General features: G+C 32.6%; 1 pseudogene; it reads left to right on the top strand.

Annotated features, from left to right (window-relative positions):
* The first annotated feature begins 2498 nt into the window (after nt 1–2498).
* On the top strand, nt 2499–3088 carry LOC149544536 (basic blue protein pseudogene; annotated as a pseudogene).
* The last annotated feature ends 3507 nt before the right edge of the window (nt 3089–6595 follow it).

The following is a 6595-nucleotide window of genomic DNA, read 5'->3' on the forward strand; positions in this document are numbered from 1 at the left end:
TTAAATATGGTAGGGTTTCTATATAGTATTTCCCTTAACTAGCAGTACAATAAGGCATCTTATAGACCTTCCTTGATGTAGACTCCATAGGAAAGCTACTTGAAATTCCTAAATCATTTCTCAAATAATCAATTTTACACCTCTATGATTAATTAAGAAACTTACAATTTCATTTCATTATAACTAGAATAATTGTTAGACTATTCAATATTCTTTACAATAGCAAATATGTCAATAGTCAAAAGATTCTAAAAACTATATCTTATGTTAACAATTTTTCATATGATAACAAAATATGAAGAAGATATATAAGTTGCCTCCTTACCTTTCTGAAATGTAGTAGTAGTTTGAAAGCACGTAATAATCATCACCTAAGTTCCTTACCTTATTTCTTTTGAGGATTTTATTGCTTGAAATGTGTTGGATGTCTCACCATATTTAACATCAAAATATTGCTGTATCACTGCTTGAATCTTGTTCATTACACCTTTATATAATATTATGATTCATGCTATCATTAGAGCCATATTGGCTTAGGTATGCTAACCTCAAATTTATAAATTGCTCAAGACTTATCCCAACTTTCATCGTTCATATTACCACTGCAACTTTTGATTTTGCTTCTGACGTTATGCAGCCTTATATATTTTCTTGAATTCGGTGATTCAATAATTTTTTGCATTGCCTATCTTTTATTTATCAGTACACATTTCCTTTTATACTATGGACACTTCTTTAATTCACGTCAGCTCCTGAATATATATGTATGCATTTTACATTAGCCAGAATATCCATTTAGCATAACAGTCCAACCTTCCTTCCTATGCTGGGAGCTCTCTTCAATAAGTTACAATTTATCACCATTGTTTCAGTATTAGGGATAGTTGTACAGCAACAACTACTAATAGGGGTTGCAAGCATTTCACTAGCATCAATAAATATGCAGATAGTTTGAAGTGGTCACTTATAATTTCAACCCTTCGCAAATCTTTAGTGGCCAACATAACAATGCCCAACCAGTCATTCTTCGCGAACTTTCCAATGCCTAGACATATTCTACCCAGCTGCTGCATACTACTTTCATTGAAGACTACTCACGGCAATAACTTTCATTTGACGTCATTGATATATATATATATATATATATATAGAATTCTCTGTTAATGGATGCAATGTTCTTCCTTCAGTGCTGGCATGCAGATTGCTGGAGAGTATTTAATGCCCAGAAATTTCAAATGGCTTAAACATCATATTCCGCACTACCTCATAAACAACGATGTTAATGTATTGGCTTGGTTGAGAGTTTTACCTATGAGATTGAATTCTTTTACTTTATTCACTATCCAGCGATAGCAATTGAGGGCTGATGCATATTCATACAAACATATTAAGGATGCCAATGTAGTCAACATGGGGCTTTCTCTAGCAGCATCGAGTTGCAAGGAATCAATATCAAGAAAGGATTCTGACGGAGAAAGTTGACAAGGTTGATGAATTGATAAAATTGTGTGGCGAAATTGTGGTCAATACTTGCATATCACTATCTATGACACAGAGAACGTGCCGTCAAAATACGTGGTGAATACGGCAATGGAAGTTTAGTGTAATGCAACAAAAACTAAGATACCCTTCAGAGATAACTTGGCGATTTTATTCTTCCGTCTAATCACAGCAAGAAGGTTGGGAGTCTTCAGCAATTAAACTAAATAGATAGAGCAATGTCAATAGAAGGTTAATTCATTACAAGCCAGTGATGGGAATTCTCAGTGAAAAGTTCACTTAATCGGCCATCAGAAAGAAGCAAACATTGTAAAAATCTAAACTTTAGTCTGTGCCAGATAGCTGCCTGACTTACAATCAACACAACTACGGTGACGATTATAGCAGCGATTAAATGATATTAATTTGTTTCAGTTTGGATTAAGGCGACACACGCATGTCGTCCAAACAAACAATCTGCGTGAAACACTGAGACTGAAAGAAATACATCATCCTTCACAAAAACGATAGAATTATAAAGGTCTTCTCAGAAACCATGTGTCCGTAAAAGCTTGAGGATTGAAATTTTCGTTGCAGGAAAACATTTATAAATTCTTCAGCATATAGAGTTTTAATCTATTTTTCAAACATAATTCAATGAATCTCAATATCTCCCAATGAATCTCAATATCGCCACTCCAGTTGTCTAGTCGGCAGGGCCCATGGAATATTTTCGGTTGTTCTGTTAAATCCGTCGTTCGGCTTCCTCTGTCGACAGGACCTATGGAACGCGTTGAACCTTTTGGAGTTTCCTTCATTGATCATTCATTTTGACCCTCCGCTCAAGCCCACATTCTTCGTTGTATCTTCCGTCCGCCTCTCTGCCTGGCGCCAGTTTTATTGTCATCATTCACAGAGAGAGAGAGAGAGAGAGCGGTTATAAATAAACATGATGGACACCCTATGAAAAAACAGTTTGATCATATTTGAATAAGTAGTTTTTAGTAAGAAAGAGGTGAATGGCAAATAAAATGCTAGTTTCGCTCATAGGAGCGTTGGTCTCCCTATCATCAATAGTGATGATCTGTGATGCTGGCAACCTTTACACGGTGGGCGACGAGGAGGGATGGACACTTGGCGTGGACTACCAGGCGTGGGCACAAGGCAAACAATTCCACGTTGGGGACAGCATTGGTAATTTGATATCACCTACTTCTTCCTCCAATTTAATCACTCTTGTATTTCCGCATTGATCCTTTCGTGAAAACTAATATTAGATCTAATGATTGTGTAAATGTCATCGTGTGTTACAGAGTTCAACTATGCGAAGGGTGTTCACAACGTACTGGTTGTGAATGGGTCGTCATTCGCAAACTGCTTGAATGATCCGATCTTCCCTGTGTTGGACAGCGGACATGAGGTGGTGGAATTCATTGGGACTGGGAATTTCTGGTTCACCTGTGGATTTGGTCAGCACTGCGAAAACGGTATGAAGTTGAAGATAACAGTCACCGACAGTGAATTCTCACCTTTACCAGCGGCTGCGGCTGCTCCAGAAGCAAATTGGCCTACTTCTGCTTCCTCCGCCTTTCACTTAAGGCCTTGGTAATTACTTAGCGAGTCCCACAATTAGCCTGGACATTCTTCAGCCCCCTAGCTATTCTGTTTTATTTCTCTTTAGATAAATGCTAGAATAAGATGCAAAGCCGTTCTCTGGATCTCCCGCAGTGGTCGGCGATGTTATTTCCAATTCATTTGAAATGCTATTCAATAATTTTGAGTTTATTAAGGCGCTTTTCAGAAGAGCCATTAAGGATCTACTTAATGCACTAATGAGTTTCCATTTGGCTGTCGAACAAGAATATGGGAATAGGAATATTTATTCTGGAATTGTTATTCTACAATAGAAAATAAGAATATGTATTCCTATTCTTATTTGCTTTCAGAATTTGATGGGGAATTCACTTTTGCAAAAATTTATGTTTTCTAAAATAAATAAAACTGGAATAAGAATACATATTCCAATTCCACCTATTTAGGTAGAATCAGAAATGTTCATTTTTGGGTCAAAATAGTCCAATAAATATTCCTATTCACAATTCCAATTTGATGCACCCAAACAAAGAATTTGAACAAGACTTGTGTTGCAAATACATGCCATACTTAAAGCAAAAAAATAACAGTACAAATTTTCTATGACTTGAAATAGATAAGTACATCGATAACTCAAATATAGCCCTTCAAGAATTATCTAAATGATTTTAGACTTTGATAGAACTCAACAACTTTTGTTGTATATTATATTATAAAAGCTAATCAGCATACTATAGCATAAATATTTTAGTTACGAAACAACACAAAGCATCCAAAATTCAAAAAGTTGCTACAACTACTAAAGGTCATTTTATGTTTGTAAGAAGCCCTCTAGGTAAGTGTATGATTCAAAATTAATTGATGAATGCTACTAGGAGAGACAACCAATATCTCACCATGTGAAGAAAGTTATTATCTCACCACGTGAAGAATTTTTAAAATTTTTTTATGAATCTATATATTATAAGTTAACATTCGACATAATGTCCAAAGCACAAGTTGCACTCGTAATAAAAATAAATCAAGTTTTCAGTTCTAAAATTAATAAAGATTCATGAATTCAATGAACTCTAGAATCCACAAGTTTTCTTATGTGATACTTTCTTAATATTTTCACTTTCATGTTAATGAAAGCCATATTTCTAGATTATTTGAACTTGATCTAAATTTGACTGTGTAGTTATATATCATTAATAACTATTTTCACCATTTCAATTCAAATTTTGTACAAACGTCAAAGCCAAATTTGTTACATAACCTTTTTTAAATGAAAGCCCTCAAATTGAACCCACTTTGTAAAATAAGCATCAAGATGTTGGTCACTAGTAGCATCATGCTAGGTGATCTCTGATTTACCCTATTTCTTATTGCTCTACATTTGGTATGTAGTTTCTAGTTGCAGGATATAACTAATATCTCACTTATATCAATCTATTTGTGTTAAGCAATAATATTTATCATCTTACTATATTTATCAAAGTTTTAATATCAGCTCACTATGTGTCTCCAAATGCCCATGAAAGTTTTGGACTTGCAAATCTAAATTAATAGAATAGTATCATCCAATGATACTGAATAGTAAATAGTGGACAATTTTAAAAGAATATAGGAAGAACCTAGAAATTTATTAATAATGTATAGAAAATTCATGGAATTTTTTCACTATTATCACCTTATCATAAAAAAAAGAATCATGGCATACATCAGGTTCAAAAAGTCCACTTTACAAAAAAGTGTCAACCTTCCAAGGCATGTCGTATACAATTCTACATCTTCAATTTGATAAATATTGGTATAAATTAGTAATTTTGCATATTCATTTTTATCCCAACTAAATCATATAGGTTTTGTAACAATGAAAAACATAAATTTCTAAGAGATTTTGAGTTCAGAGATTTTGAGTTCTTACTCAAAGATTTATGTTATTGCTTTTTATAGAAATAAGAGGCCCTCTTGGTAAAGTAATATATAATGGGGTATAAGGAATTAAACTAAAAATTCTAAAAATTCATATGGCATCAAGGTTAGAAATAAAAATCCATCCAATTTGTTATATTTAGAATATCCACAAGTTTATAGAACTCATAAATTACAACATATTGCAATATGCCTTAAATTTTATATTAGAAGAAATAGAAAAATTCAACATATTACTAATAGATAAAGGCCTATAGACTAAATATTTCCTTCCATAAAAATTGGTATCTCAATAGATCAATCTTGGAACTTTTTAGTTTTATCTAACCATCTCCTGTCTTCACATCCCAATACTTTGTAAGTTTTGGATTCCAATTCTTGTAGAAAATAGTTTGTCTAGTTAGGGCTTAGGTTTCAATCTTTTTACATGAAATCTACTCTTTAGTTAATAAGAATATATAGCTACCAAATTTTCTGTAATGCACATAAATCACTAAATATATTTGGGTGTTGTCTAATGAGGATATTAAACATGGAGTTAACAAATTGCAAAAATTAAAACCTAAGTACATTGAGAAAAAATGGAAGCATGGGCATTCATTTGCATATCATTCACATTAATCTAACTTTTCATGAAGGGATTCCTAGAAACTTGATAGTCATTTTAACTGTTTAATTTAAAAGTATTAAAATTATAAGAACCTAACTAAATACTAAACCATTATCTTTGAAGCATGATGCTTGATTTGCATGATCCTAGTTACCCTCAATGATGAAGAGGCACTTATTTCTTATGCATGCCTCTTGAAATCACCTAATACTCTTAGGATCCAACATGACCCAAATAAACATAACAACTATAAGAGGAAAACATGAATACAACATTCTATGCTCAGTTTCATTTACACAAGCTCAACTCTTCCATACACATCATGATCGCATATCTTCATAATATACAATCAATGTGTCTTACATTTTTGGAAAAGGTATTCATACCAACTTCAACAATATTTTACTCACACAAATAATATTCCCTAGGTAAAAGCACAGATCTCTATCACCTTTTAGGATACCAAAACCTAGTTTTGTCAAATCTCATTTCTCTATTAGAACTCAATTTCTTTCAAAAAATAAAAATCACCTTTTTATAGATCTCTCTAATTTAATATCATCATTATATAAATTGTAAAGTGTTTTGGTTAGTAATAATATGTTATAATATATATATATATATATATATATATATATATTAAAGGAAAAAGTGGGCTAGCCACTGAATATATTTATTAATAAAACTGGTTCAAAGAGCTCAACCAAGAAAGAACTTGAAAGAAAACCTAGAATTGTTGCTTATATACAAATATACATAAAGATATTTGTCGATATTTACAATAGATATTATATCGACAAAATTGAGGCTCATAAAACTATACCATTGAGAACTTTGTCTTGAGTCAAGCTTTACATCTACATTTTATGAGCATGATAAACAGCTTTCAAATGCAATCAATGAATGTAATTGTTCAATACAATAAATGATTTGGGTTGATGTGTGTTAACAATGACACCATCACACCTGAGATTAGATATGAAATCGGCCACTTTA

This window comes from Cupressus sempervirens, chromosome 8, assembly GCF_028749045.1.
Source record: "Cupressus sempervirens isolate cs-2001-9-10 chromosome 8, ASM2874904v1, whole genome shotgun sequence".
In the NCBI taxonomy this organism is placed as follows: domain Eukaryota; kingdom Viridiplantae; phylum Streptophyta; class Pinopsida; order Cupressales; family Cupressaceae; genus Cupressus; species Cupressus sempervirens.